At 41.8% G+C, this 15,164-nt stretch overlaps 1 protein-coding gene across 4 annotated transcripts in view; it reads left to right on the top strand.

Annotated features, from left to right (window-relative positions):
- EPB41L4A (erythrocyte membrane protein band 4.1 like 4A) overlaps positions 1–15,164 on the top strand; it is an 821,385-nt gene that overhangs the window by 467,882 nt on the left and 338,339 nt on the right. The window lies entirely within an intron of this gene.

Below are 15,164 nucleotides of genomic sequence, written 5' to 3'. Positions count from 1 at the left end.
GAGAAAAAGGAATAGAAACCGTATTTCAAGTAGTTGATGTGTCTGTATGGAAGGAGGAGTGGCTGGAACGTGTGCCACAGGACACAATTCTGTTGCAATATGACTGGTTCCCTAGAGCCAGTGGCCAGAAGTGAATCATTTGTATATGGCACTGAAAAATTATTGGTCAAATAGAGATGAGCAATAGATGATTTTCTTTGTAGAAGAGAGATAGAGTATTTCGGCCTAAAGCTGCTATAGAGAAGCTTATGAGTAGTGCCGAGGATAAACATAGGGGTCTTGATTGACCCATTCACAGGATAATAGCAGAATTTTGGTGACCCAGAGTGGCTGTGTTTATTGATAGGGTCGAAAGGGATTTCGTTGCATATGCAGTAATTGAGATGATGCAGAGAACAGCAATCATTGTTTAGCTTAGAGGTTCAGAAGGTATCCTGAGGTTGAGTGGGGTCACACAGAATTAATCCTGTTGGTCAAGAAGGGTCTATTGCCAATGAAATTGTATTGGATGGCTATTTTATACAGTGGCTGGAGGTGATTTCTAAGGGTAGGGTAGACTCTACTGAAGAAGTGACTACTTCCTAGAGGCTCATCTAGCTTATAATTCTAAATCCAAGGAATACACAGCTGTGGTAAAGAGGCCAAAGGTTATATTACAGTGAGTAGGTTGTGCATAGTGACAAAGTCTCAAAATAACTTTTTGGTTGATTGATGTATTCATGCATTTTCTGCCAAAAGTGGCCAAGATTAGAGCTGTGAATGAGAGGGAAAACATTCCTTACTCAACTATGAATGAATGAATGAAATAAATTTTGTCATGCGCAAACTTTGCCCAATGGGCGTCAAGGCGCCTAATTCAAATAATACAGCTCGCAAATCAAACCAGCATTCTCTCATTAGTAGGCTTTGGTAAAGTACCACGTCTTGAGGGCCTTTTTAAACAGATCAATTGAGGGAAGGGTTTTAACCTCAATTGGAAGAGAGTTCCAGAGCTTAGGAGCGGCAACAGAAAAAGCTCTCGCTCCCCATCTGGCTAGCCTTATGTGGGGCACTACCAGTTGAAATAACCCAGCAGATCGAAGAGATCTGGTTGGGATATAGCGGGTAAGCAGAGACCCAAGTGCATCGTCCGTGCCAGCCGCAAGAGCTCTGTATGTAAGACATAGAATCTTAAAAAAGACTCTATGCTGAACAGGGAGCCAATGAAGCTCTCTCCTAGCAGTCGTGGCTGAAGATGCCAAGGGAAGGGCCAGAACAAAACGTGCTGCAGCATTCTGTACGGTTTGCAGTCGATGGATAAGGCCCTTGTTGGACTCCACATACAGGGAGTTGCAATAATCGAGCCTGGAGCCAACAAGAGCGACTGCAATCTGCTTTCGAGCCTGGAGAGAAAGATAGTTACAGATCCTATTTAGAATCCTGATGACACCCCAGCATGTGGCCACGGTCCTATTTACTTGGAGCATCATAGAGAGTGAGGTGTCAAAGACCACGCCGAGATTTCTGGCTGATTGGGAGGGAGTGGGGCAGGTGCCAAGAGATGAAGGCCACCACTCGCTCGACCAAACATCTTGGTCTTTCCCAAAGACCAAGACCTCTGTCTTGTCGCCGTTTAGCTTTAGGGAATTGATGATCATCCAATCTGCCACATGCTGCATGCATGACCTAAAGCTAATGGCGGATGTATGGACAGAGGAATGAGCCAGTGACACCAGGATCTGGGTGTCGTCGGCGTAGGACACCACCTCCATCCCCTGCGATCTTACTAGTCTAGCAAGGGGGGCCACATAGATGTTAAACAGGGTCGGACTAAGGGCCGACCCCTGTGGCACCCCACATTGCAATGACTTGGCAGGGGAGAGGAAATTTCCAAGCTTTACTCTCTGTTCTCTACCAAGGAGAAAGGAGTTAAGAAGATTCAAGGCCGGCCCAGTAACCCCTGCCTCCCTAAGCCGAGATGTTAAAATGGCGGGAGACAGGGTATCGAACGCGGCTGTGAGATCTAATAGGACCAGTATTGTAGTTTGGCCACTATCCACTTTACGTCGGATGTTGTCTACTACAACAGTAAGTGCGGATTCGGTACTGTGGTACTTTCTGAAACCGTGCTGAGTGTTATCAAGATACTCACTGGTCTCAAGAAAAGTGGAGAGGTGGGAGTTGAGGTGTGCCTCCAGTATTTTTGCAGGGGCCGGGAGCAGAGAGATTGGCCTGAAGTTTTTAAGAAGGCCAGGATCCAAAGACGGTTTCTTAAGGAGAGGCTTTACAATAGCCTTCTTCCACACTGGTGGAAAGGAACCCTGGACAATAGCCCTATTCATGACTTCCAACATGGGCGGAAGAATGCTGTTTCTGCACCCCTTCAGTGTTTTTAGCGGTAAAGGATCCATTGGGGAGGAAGATTTAATCCTATCGAGTAGGAGGTTCCTTCTGTGCTGGTTTTCACTCCACTAAGAACTTTATTGAAAACTTCTCCCCAACAGTGGCTTCTAAGATTAGAAACCCACTGACCTCATGCAGATCTCATATTTAGCAGTGGTGACATGCTGAATGTCAATCCAATTTTTAAAACATCAGTCCTGACATTTTGCTGATTGATGCCACCAGTCCATTTGAGTTTCAATCAACTAGCCACTGGTACGAGCCCTACCACTGCTAAATCTTTATTTAACCTGGGTTCACGGCGCAATCACAAGCAGTCTTTGGACCTCCATGTTACCTCTGTTACCAGCTCTTACCAGCTGCAGTCAATGGAGAATCCTGCCACATTCTAACATTTTATTCCTGCCACAATGTTACAGCATTCAGACCCTAATACAATCTAGAATTGACTGTGGAACCAGTCTACATGCATCTTGGAGAAGCTGAGAAACATTTGGTCATCTCTAGATAGTTCAGAATGCAGTTGCAAGAATCATGGCACATCTCAGAAAATAGGAGTTTATCTCTCCTGATTTACATTCTCTTCACTGGTTGCTTGTGTGAAATACATCAAAGTTAAGGATCTTACTATTGTTTTCCAACAGCCTGGCTTTAAGGCATCCAAATTTAGCTTGCACAGCTCTAGCCATTTTATTAGGTCATCCAACTTGACTTTCTCTAAGGTCATCCAACCTGGCTTTGCTTCAAATCCCAACTTAATCCGAAGTTCCCTCTGGTGACAGCACTTTCTCTGTGACCACATGCAGTCTGTGGAAGTCTACCTTTCCTCCCTTTTGAAGTTCCGGAAACAACTTAAAACCTGGCTTTGTTCTTTGTAATCCCCCTTCAATATGTCGATGAGTAGTGCTGGTTTTATATACTCGGTACCTTGAATCTACTCGGTACCTTGAATCCTAGGCATAAGTGCACTTTAAAAATAAAAATTATCGTAAGTAGATTAGATTATGGAAGGGGTATCCATCTGTTGTATTTACTCACAAAGGAGTTAGTTGATGTCAGGAGAGATAGATTGTTATCTGTTGAAGATTTGGATAGTAATGCACAGACCTGGATTGTGCCATTCAGAGAAGAATGGGGTGGTAAAAGAGGATGATTTAAATGATTATAGAGTGTGCCTTGATTTCTAAAATGAGGGTTTGACAGTGGAGTGCGAATGTTAAAGAGATGTTGGCATCATATAGAGTGACAGACATTCTTGGGGAAGGCGCCATTTGACTTGTTTTGAGGGTACAAGCCTACCATGAAGCTGTGTCTTTGGTGGATGGAAAGAATGAGGCTCTGAGGGTGATTGAGCAGCAACTGAAGGAGAGGGAGGGGCAATGCAAGTGTTGTTGTTGCTGCAGTGTGACAAAATTCGGGAAGATATCTAGTGTGGAAGAAGTAAATAGTGTACAAATAAAGTTCTATTAAGGGAAAAGGAAATAGTTGTGAGCATATTGAAGTGCGTCATGCAGGTGTGTAGTTGAAAGATGTAGAACCAAGTCTGATGATTTAAGTGTGCTGAATGGGCAGTGCATGGTATGAATAGGGCAGTCACTGCTCCTTGATCCTTAAGAAAGTGATTACCTAGGTTTGTGTGATGCTATAGACTCATCGTTTTAGAGTGCCCTCAGTGGCCTTGCCAACAAGCAACCTCTTGTCAATGCCTGGGATAATGCAGAACAGTACCCAATCTCAGGCAAATTCTAGGAATGGATTTTGCAATGTGAACTACATCAGTACTGCATACTGCAAGCAGAGCCGCAAAATGTCCTGTCCTATGCTAATATTAGCTGGCAAGCTTTCCACATCCCAACGCTTCAAAAATCAAGCAAAAACAGCAGTCATCTATCAATTCACTATTCTTCTAAGCTTGTAACACATAGACCATTTTCTAATGCTGCGTACTTATTTTAGATGTAATTGCATTTGTTTGATAAATTCTTTAATATCACAAAATATTTCTGCCACTTTTAGCAATATTTTCATTATCGCTCATCTGTGTGTGTGTGTGTGTGTGTGTCTGTCATTCTTTAGTAATTATTAGCATATTTGTGGACTACTATATGCACATAGAAGTATTTAAAAAGAGAAAGAGAGTTGACAGAATCCCAATTTGTTCAAAATGCAAATATTTATAATATGTCTCAAATGTACTCAATATAATTCACCTAAGGGCCCATGACTACACTAGTTAATACACCTTTCTTTGTTTATATGTAGGCTTATGTTTATGACATAAGTCCATTTAATTGTTGAATTATCAAACGTTCTTTAGTTAATAGGTCAACACATTTCAATCGTCTGATCAGGGCAACACGTCTTTGGAGATCTTCCTCAGGAGGATAATGTAATTGAACTAGGTTTCTGGATTAATAAAAACAATCATTATGAATGTAGACATGCTGGGCTGTTTTTGTTCACATGTGTCTGCTACTGTATGAGGGCAGCATACCAGTTTACTTCCAATCCCGCTTTGTAAATTTTGAAATAGGGCAAAGAAATATATTTTAAGTCTCACTAGTGAAATTAGTGATCTATTTAAACAAAACAACCCATGTAACTTCATGGAGTTCTGTCCTCAAGCTTCCATAGTGTCTTTGGAAATCTTCTGAAAAGGGGCACGTGTTATGTAAATCCTTAAACTCTTTAATCATTAATTTAAAGCACCCCGGTGGTCTCCTGGAGAAAGCACCCCAAGGTTCCATTGTGTTGCTGATATGAGCCTGCAGATGAGAACATGATAAGTGAATAGTTTCTTGTCATGAGTTATTTTGCTGGTTTATAGTGAAATGTACCAGACTTTTGGGTGCCTGATTTTTCACCTTAGTGCGGACCCTGCTGTGTTTGTTTGCCCTGGTGCAGTCTTTCATTAAGCAATAGCCCCTGGTACTTACTTTGCATTGCAATATTCCACCTTTCTTTTCAGATACTGGGAAGGCCACCTGTGTAGTTTAGAGCTCTGTACTGCAACATCGATTATTGGATTATGGACTCGCTGTCTGGCATATACCTGGCAGCATTTGTAAGAAATTGAATTATTTTGAGGTGGGTGACTGAATGTCAGGGTGAATCCTCAAAGTCACTAAATTAACCTGAGCTCAATCCCTTGGGAGCTATAGCACAGAGCAGACAGGGAATATGTAATGTATTTATGCAGTACGAATACAGTAATAAATTCAAATGCAAAACAGTAAAAATCGCAAGTTGAATTAGAAAAATGGCATAAAAGTTGATAAACAGAATGACCCCAAAATTACAAAAATCTAATAAGAGGAACTGAGGATAAGAGTGTTTAAAAATGTAAGAGACCATAGTGCCAAGAATCAGAAAGCATCAATGAGAGTTTATGGACACAGTAGACTGGTTAGGTGCACCTAGTGGCCCACTGCAATGGAGCGCCGGTCGGCTAAACCAACCAGGACTGTCGTGGTCAAAGATTTTACCTTCCAAGTTAGTCCTTAAGTCTCTACCAGCCAAAGTAGTACATGTCTCAGGCCCTGAGGGCCTCACGGGAGGCCCTTACAGGCTCACAGGGTGTCAGGCAGAGGCCAACAGTAGTGTCCAGTTAAGGTCCAGTTCCTGCTGGTCAGCTGGGCACTTTTGTTTTCTCTCTTTAGCCACAAAGCAGGTCAACCACCTTACCCTTTAAGCCCACGTCTTTGTCTTGGATACCAGAAGGAGAAAGTTCAGTCCATCCGGGCTACTCTCAGGTTACATACAGCAGGTCCAGTCCTCTTCTGGTCTTCTGCAGGTCCAGAAAGTAAAGTGAAGAGGGTGTCTGAGGACACAGCATTTATGCAAGGTACAGGCTAGTTGATAGAGGTGAGTCCTGGCTCCTACCTAACCAATGGGTTAAAAGTTGCCTCACCAAATGGCCAACGCTACCCACCTTTTGAGTAGTTTCTTTTGGTGTTACTGGAAACGCACAAAATGCAAAATATCAGGGCACTTTCAAAATGGCAAAGGTCTTCGTCCTCATATACCTTGGGCTCTGAGGGCTGGTGTTGTGTGTGGAAGTGTACTATGGAAATTCTAGTGTTCTTCCATATCTAACACTAATATCTATTTTGAGGGAGACACTGTACCCACAATAAACCCAGAAACAGGAGTCTGGTTGGACAAAAGTAGGGTCCTTCAGCAACTAGATAGGGGATTGTCAAAAATGTTCTTGACATCCTATTCTCCTCCTTTATACTGTGCCCCACATGCTACAGGTGTCTCAACAGACGTGACTATCAAGATTTGAGACTGTAGTGTGAAAAAGGATGCCCATCCCACCCTGCATATGTTGTGGAGATCAGAGGAGTCATCTCTGCCCATTCAGGTGAGCCTATTGTTTGCTTCTGGGAGGTTTTTCACACCTTTTTAACGCCTATTCAAGGCTACACACAGGCTGAGAGGTGGCTGGGGCTTATGCTAATTACCCTTCTGACCATTCAGCTATGTAAAGGATAACTTTTCAAACGTTTTTTTCCTTAATATTGGTTAAAAATCCTGCGTCACCATTGAATTGTATTTTTAATAAGTATAAATATAGTGATTTGTTTATTTTTCTAGCTGGTCCCACTCTTGAGATATAGTATTAATAGTGTATCTGTATATAAAACAGATAGGCCTGCCACAGTACATAAAATAGCTTTTAGGGTATTTACACCCACTTTATTTTTTTATAGAGTTTTATATAGCGCGAACTTGACCCGACTCGGGTATCAGAGCGCTTTACATAGCACCAGTTGCATTACATGAGGACACATTCATTTTTGTTAGGCACGGGGAGATTAAGTGATTTGCCCAGAATCACAGGATGTTTAGCGTCATTGCCGAGACTCGAACCCAGTTCATCAGATTCGAGGTCGGCCGCCCTAGTGGTTAGGCCAACTCCTCTCCCCAACTCCTCTCTTTTAATACCATGCATCCTAACTCGTGCACTACAAGGCTTACATATAGGTGACTTACTAATATTTAATAGTTTTTTTTTTTACCTGTCAAAAATGATCATTTTAACAGGTCGCACTGCAGCAGTCACGCTACACAGGATGGGGCTGAAGCCATGCTTGCTTTGCCACTGTAGTAGAAGGCACAATAGGTGCTCCAGTCCATGGGTGGCACTTAACTCCAGTCCCAGGGTGTAATTTGTACACCATAAAGTAGCGACTTGTAGGCAAGTTAAATATACTAATTAGGAAGCGGCCAATTCAACCATGTTTAAAGGAGTGGCACAGGCACTTTACTGTTGTTTAGCATGGATAAAGTCCATAGAATCCCAAAGCCAAGAAAACAGCAAAGGCAACAAATCTTGGGGGCCATGGAGAAAAGATGGATTCCCTACAGCATTACTTCAAGAAAATTATTAAGACACTGTATTCTGGGTTTAGTGGCTGTACTGTGGAAGCCGAAAGTGCAGGGCAGTAGGAACTTTCGTATCACTCCATCTGCTCGATATGTCTAATATAGAAATTCTTGAATCAACTTTACTGGCAGAATTCTGCCTTTGTAGAGGCTCTTTTCATGCATAGTATGTTATTCTTAATTATAATTAATGCTATTGATGTGGACATTTGGAAAAGGCTTCCAAGGACACGATTACATAACTAATTCTCAAACAGTTTGTGCATCTATGGTTGTACATCCCAACACGATATGTCATCATTCTATTTTTGTGTATTTCATAATATCCTTCTGAATTGATTATATCAGATTTAATAAACTCCTTCAGTTCGCTTCTCAAAGTAGTGTTTTTCATCGCCCAAGTATCCCCCAGTGAGTCATGAGGTATTTAAATTACATTTCCTAATTCTGAAAGTTCACTGAACTGATTTTCTACGATCCTTAACTACTTTTGTTTCCTGCCTTATTAAAATCCTGTCTATGTCTCATTCTTCTTTGTTTCTTGTAATTATTTTCAGGACGCTCTACTTGGAATCTGTGATTGAATGTTGAGCACTTATGAAGAGTTGAACCATCAATTCTGTCTGTACTTTACATTTAATGTGTTCCCTGTGCTCTGTGATTCTGTTGCAAATCACCTGATTTGTTTTTCCAATGTAGCCTTTACCACATGGAGCGATGCTAAAATATGCCACATTCTATGATTTACTGTTTGTGAATTTGAACTTTGTGTTTATGCCTTGGTAACATGAGTTAAGATCCTTCTATGCACAGTGGCCACATTTGTTATGTCCTGTAACTCTCATTGAAAAAGTTGTTGATGATGTTGCACTTGTCCTCGGAGTGTGGTATAGGAGGTTACTGCAGTGCTTAATTGCTTTCAAGAGTGTTCTACTTCAGCTACCAGCATTATTGAAAGTGTTGACAGTGTTCAAAACTATCAAGGTGTCCCCACTGCTGTTGTGTGTTTTGTCCTTTATGTTCAATTTTATCAGGTCTTCTCTCAAATTCCTTTTTTTTCTCGGTGCAAAGATGAGCTCTTTCACATTGGGTTCTAATCCTGAGATAAAATGTCAGTTGCGCATGATGATTGGCTTTATTCTATGTATACCTTTATTGAATGTTGTAACATATACCTGTTTCTATATGTCATACTTGGTATTTAGTGTTAATAATGCTTCTCTTGGGGTGAACAATGCCTTCTTCAGGCTCCCCCTTCGGAGTCTTTTGGATGTAACCCCTTTGTCTTAATCTTCGGTCCAAACATGCTGCTTGAGTAAAATAATCTTCTCTCTTGAAATAACTCTGTCTCACTCTCGCAAAGTGACTGAACATGAGATTGTCCTTCAACTTTCTTTGGTGGTAATGAAGCTGAAGCTGAGCAAAAAAATGTTTGGGCAATACTCTTATTTTACAGTGGCAAGTGAATTTGACCATCATCATTTTCAACTTTAGATCGAAGATTTTGATTTCATTTTCACTTCAATATAAAATAGTCTTTATATATGAGGGGCAAGCATCTGACCAATCGCAGAATACGGTGTGTTCTTCTGATGTGCTATCCCAAATAATGAGAATATTGTCTATATCCCTTTTTGAGAGGGTAATTTTTTAATTGAATCGATTGTTGTTAAATACCCATAACTTCTCATATTTGACCACAAAAAGAATGGTCATCTCTAGAGCAAAGGGACATCTCATTACTGTCCCCTTCATCTGGAAGTAAAATTCAATCAGAAGCAATTTTTAAGCATATCTTAGCCAGTTTCAAAATGAATGCTGTGTGACTTCTCACTTTTTTAAGGCACCATTCAATTACTTCAATATACCCATCCCCTTGGAAGTTTGTGTAAAGACTTTCAGCATCAGGAGTGGCCATAATGTGATCCATGTCTGTAAATGTTGCTCCTTCTGTCTTATAAATGATGTCCATTGTGTCTTCCACATTAGAAGGTACTGTTTCCACAAAATATTTCAGGAAGTGGTCAACATACTTAGCCATTGGTTCTGAGACAATATTGACTCCAGAGACAATTGGTCTGCTTGGCAATGTGCATGCATTTCTATGAATTTTTGGAAGAGTGAACAAAAAGGGAGCTCTAGGGTTCTTATCATGTGGAAAGTCAAACTCTTTTTTGCTTGGCCGTCCTCGCCTTCTAATAAGCTGTATTTTATGTTGCATTGAATTTATTTGGTTGGATTAGTTGGTATTCTCCTATAATGATCTTGATTGTTTAGCTGATGACATATTTTCATCCTATAATCATCAATATTCTGTATACAAATTTTCCCACCCTTATGGGCACATTTAGTAATTATATTTTTGTGTTCTTGTAATTCGTTCTTTTCCAGTATGTCACCCTTCATTAGGTTGGATTTTGTGTAGCTTTTATATGATTTTATCTGGTCTAGTTCCATCATTATGTTTTTTTCAAATATTTTTACCTCTGTCAGAAACTTAAGAGCAGGAGGGAAGAAAGTGGAAGTTGGTTAAAAATTAATGAACTCTGTTGATTACGGATCATTGTTACCAAAAACGTTTTTGAATTTGATTTTCATTGATTTATTGCATTTGTACAAGTGCTAATCATATAGTTCCAGAAGAAAGTGTACCTGGTGTTAGAGGGGAAATTGATCTCAGGAAACGTGATCCCAGAGAAAAGCACCTGGTATAACTCCCAAATTGAGATGGAGAAAGGGGCAATGTCTTTAGATGTTAATCATGAACATGAAGGTTCTGAAGTTTTTCCTGATAGCTCCCGAATTAGGTTGAGAACGAAGAGCCAAGAAAAATGAGTTCCAAATGTTGGGACAATGATTGAACACCAATTATTGCCTTCTTGGACTTCGGATTAATCCCTCTGTAGGCCTATCAAGATCTTAGATTGCTAGATGGTAAGTACCAGGCCTAGAAGGAATCTAAAGAGGAATACTGGCATTGCCTGTGTAATATTTTGTGGCATAAGCAAAGTGCTTCAAATTGGCATCTTTCAAATCAGATGCTAGTGCGATTTCTCAAGCTCATTGAGGATCGGAATTGATTTCTTCAGACCTTGTACCAGCCTGGTGGTGGCATTTTGAAGCAGCTGTAGTGTTTTAGGATATGCTCGGCAGAGCAGTGAAGAGAAAATGTCAATAATATATGAAGGATCATAGCTTACACTAGATCCTTTCTAGCAGAGGAGAGGCAAAATGTTTCTAATAATTCTCTGGGAAATTATGCAGAAAACGTAACTATTTCTCTTTTGATTTGAACAAATCTTGCCAGTTCAAAAGATAATCCTTGAAGCAGGAGACAGATTTCAGCTGTTGATAAAATCCTATTGGAGATGTTGTGAATCATTATTTCCTTCATTCTTTCGACCAATAACTTTTGTCTCCTGCTTTCTATCTCTCTGGAAGTACAATAGATGGTTCCCTGATTCTGGAGTGCTGAGAGCCTCCGGAGATGGTGAGTTTACTTGCCAGCTAAGCAGGGTTGTGAGAGTGTGGTAGATTATGCATCTGATTTTGAAGATTGTACGGGATGGCAAGGGCAACCTTAGGAGTTTCATCAGGGTGGGGCTGATGTGATCATATTTCTTCAGGTCTTTGATGGGATGTTCTGCTGCATGTAGGATTCCCTGAGTGGGTGCCAGTGTGCAGTCTGGGAGTCTGTGAAGCTGGGACTTGCCACCATCCAGATGCAACATTAAGAGGGCTTGAACAGGAGCTCTTAATCACTTTCTATGAAAAATGGTTTCACTTCATTAGCAGAGAGGGGTGGCACTGGGCGCTCTTATGTTTTTTGATTGATGTGCTTCTTGAGGGTAACATTAATGTCCAGGGTGAGCGACATGACATTGGGTGAAAGTTGGGGCTCCAATCTTCGAGGTTCATTTTGGCTAGCCAGGTTAGGATTAGACATTGCTTCTTCTTGGTGAAGAAAAATAATTTTGTTTTGGTGGGGTTAAGCTACGGGTAGTTTCTGGACGTTCAAGTCTGGATGAGATGAAAGTAATGTTTCAAGCATTTGATTTATGTTACTGAGGACACTTTTAAATACTGTGGTGTGTAATTCGCAAATCTGTGAAATTTGATGTTTTCTTTGAGGAGAGCTGCAAGGGGCTCCGTGTAGAGGTAGAAGGTGGCAGGGGACAAGATAGAATTCTGGGCAGCTCTGCAGGTGAATGGAATATTCTGGGACCTGATGGTGCTCATGTGAATTAATTTATATTGGAAGACAACCAGGCAAGGATGTTTCTCATGAATCCCCTTCGAGACTCCAGGGTGTGAATGAGGGTGGGTGGTCAGCACGGTTAAAAGCAGCTAAGAGGCCCAATAATATTAGGAAGGGGTGGCTATCTTTATCTGTGGTAAGTAGGGGATCCTCTAATTTAAAGGTAGCTGTTAAAGTTCTGCAGTGTAATCTGAAGCTGAATTGTTAGCTGTGCAGGAAATGATGGGTAATGTGCTCGCTAGGTTGTGCAGAGACTTTTTTTTTGACGGTCATGCCTATGAAAGGTAGATGAAAGATGGACTGGTAGTTGGCAAGGTCATTAGAGTCTTGAATGGGTTTTTTCAGGAGCGGAAGGATCTGGCTTGAAGGAAGATGCCTTGAGTGAGAGAGGTAATATTATAGTGAGTAGTGGAGAAAGAACTTCTCTAAAGAGGACATTGATGACAGATGAGGGTAAGACATCATCTTCATACGTGCTGGCTTCGAAGGAGCTAAGGAGTTGTTTGAGAGACAGAGGTTTGAAAGAGGGCCATTTTGGATGCAGTGGGATGGAGTGAGTGTCAGGGGAGGAACAGGTTTGAATTTGGATCTTTTTCATTGAAGAAGTGGTTAGTTGCTTCACACTTATCCATTGAGTGTGAGATAGCAGGTTCAGGCAAGGTGTTGATGCGGTACGCAAATGTTTTGGAGTGTATTCCGCTTCTTTTAGCAGCTTCATTGATAGTGTTGATAAAGTACATTGTTTGGGCTAATGTGATGAGTTGTCTGTTCGGTATGTGAAGGGACTTTAGTTTTGTGAGGTTGTGGGCGTCTGTTTATATTCTATTTTCTTTCATGTCTGTGGATGAATGTTTGTTGTTGGGAAGTTGTTTAGAGTGCCAGGATGCTGAAGGTTTCGGCTTGCACATTTTGTTTTGGTTGAAACATATTTGTTAACATGGTTTTCCAGACAAAAGTTGACGTCTTTTAAAAGGATGATAACATCAGAGATGAGTCAAGGTTTAGGTTGCGTGTATTTTACTTTTTTTTGATCTGAACTAATGCATCAAGGGCCAGATGTGCAACCTTCTTTTTGCGGTTGCAAAGGAGATTTCGGCCCCTGTGCGACTGCAAAATAGGTCAGCCCAATGTACTAACCCTTTTTTGCGAGTCGCTAATCAATTAGCGACTCGCAAAATAGGGTTAGCGACTTGCTATTAGGAAGGGGCGTGCCAAGGGCGTCCCTTCCTAATAGCGAGTCCAAAACCTATGTATGAATGTTTTGCAACCGCAATTGCGGTTGCAAAACACTCAAAGTTTACACCCTTCTGAGAAGCGTGTCAAAGCACTCGCAAATGGGATGCGCAAATATTTTTTAAGGGCAGGCAGTGGTCATTATTTTTTAAATGCATCCCGTTTTCCTTTAAGGAAAACGGGCTGCATTTAAAAAGAAGAAACTGCTTTATTGACAAAGCAGTCCCAGACATGGTGGTCTGCTGATCCCAGCAGGCCACCATCCCTGGGAGTGCCAGCCATTCCCAACGGGGTCTCAAATTGCGACAGCCTCATTAATATTCATGAGGCAATTTGCGACCCCATTGGGAATCGCAAACAGTGTCTCAGACACTGTTTTTCATTGGATTTTGCGACTCGCAATTTGTCGCAATTTGCGAGTCGTAAAATCCAATGGTCGTACATCTGGCCCAAGTCCCCACTTAAGGCTGCTGAAGTGCTGCATACTTGATGTAACTATATGATTAACTGAAACATTTCAGGATTGTTAAACACATCTATTTCAAGCAGGTGCGGCTTACAATTTCTCACATGTGTATGCATTTACACACACCTCTGAAAACTTTGTGAATAGGGTGAAAGGGTTTGCCTGGGATGACATGCTCTGGTCAGGCAGGGAAGCCCTGATTGGAACTCATACTTCCATGTTTCAGGTCTGCACCTTAGCCCCTTGACACTTCTCCTCTACTCAGATTGGCTTTTCACAGTGGTTATGTGTAAATGCCATTTTATAATATTCTTCTGTGCAGAAAAAAGGCGGAGTGCTTTGGAATAAAATATATCTTTGCGTCCACTGCCGCTATAGGGTTTTTATTGTGCGTTGATTCATACAAAAATGCTGATATTTCACCATTCCCAACGATAATTCGGGCAGTCCTGCATTCCATTGCTGCCCAGAGCGTTCATTCCTTTAACATTTCGTCAGGGCTGTTGAAATGAATGGCTGTTTACCAAAGATCTGTGCTGTGCACAGGGGAGACAGGGCTGAGCTGACCTGTGAGGGTGTGACCAGGCAACAGCACCTAAGGAATGCGGCATGTCGAGAAAAGACCCCCGGGTGTGCATACAGCTTTTTGTGTGTTTTGTTGCTTGCGCAGGCAGTGCCACTAGCAACCTTTTATTGTATTTAAACCCAAAAAGTGAGCATTGGTTAGCTGGAAAAGGCAAACGCGTTCCCACCTGCTCCCCCAGTGCACCTGCCACGTGCATCGCCAAGAGCCCCGGATGACAGGCGCCTGAGTCACCGCCATCGACGACAAGAGCAGAAAAGGCCAACATGGCGCACACGTCAGCTGCACACCGTGCTCAGTTTGGAGCACAGGACAAGCCCTTGTTCCGGTGACATTCTTTAGATGCTGAAGACCTCGCCCGGCCCAACCCTGGAGCATTGTTTCTGGGGTCTGCAGGTGGCCGCACTGTGTGCTCTCAGGCATATTTGTTCTGTAACGGAGTTTCTGTTTACATACCCTTGCGGAAAAGGCCGCGAATTCTTCTCTGCCCACGCTATGCTTGGCATTCGCTGTGTAAATGTCCTTCTGTTGTTTTCAAAGAATGCAGAGCTTCAATCAAGAGACTTTACCTGTTGGCAGAGGCAGCAGACAGCGTTAAGGTCCATGCAACGTTTCTTGGCAACGTTGACCTTAAAAAGTGGAATTTCCTAAGCGGATGCTTGTGTAGCTTTGGCAAGAGTGCCTGTGAGGAAGTGCGGAGTAATTTTATTATAATTATAATTGTGTGCATTCATAATGGTTCAGAGTGGTCGATTAGTGGCATGGTAATACAATAGGAAGTAAAAACAGTTCCACTTTGTATGGTCTGACGTGCAGTCTGAATTTAACAGTGAAAACTGCAGCCTCTATTC

Source organism: Triturus cristatus, chromosome 2_1 (assembly GCF_964204655.1).
Source record: "Triturus cristatus chromosome 2_1, aTriCri1.1, whole genome shotgun sequence".
NCBI lineage: Eukaryota > Metazoa > Chordata > Amphibia > Caudata > Salamandridae > Triturus > Triturus cristatus.
The sequence above is the reverse complement of the archived record's forward strand: the minus strand, read 5'-3'. Positions and strand labels throughout refer to the sequence as shown.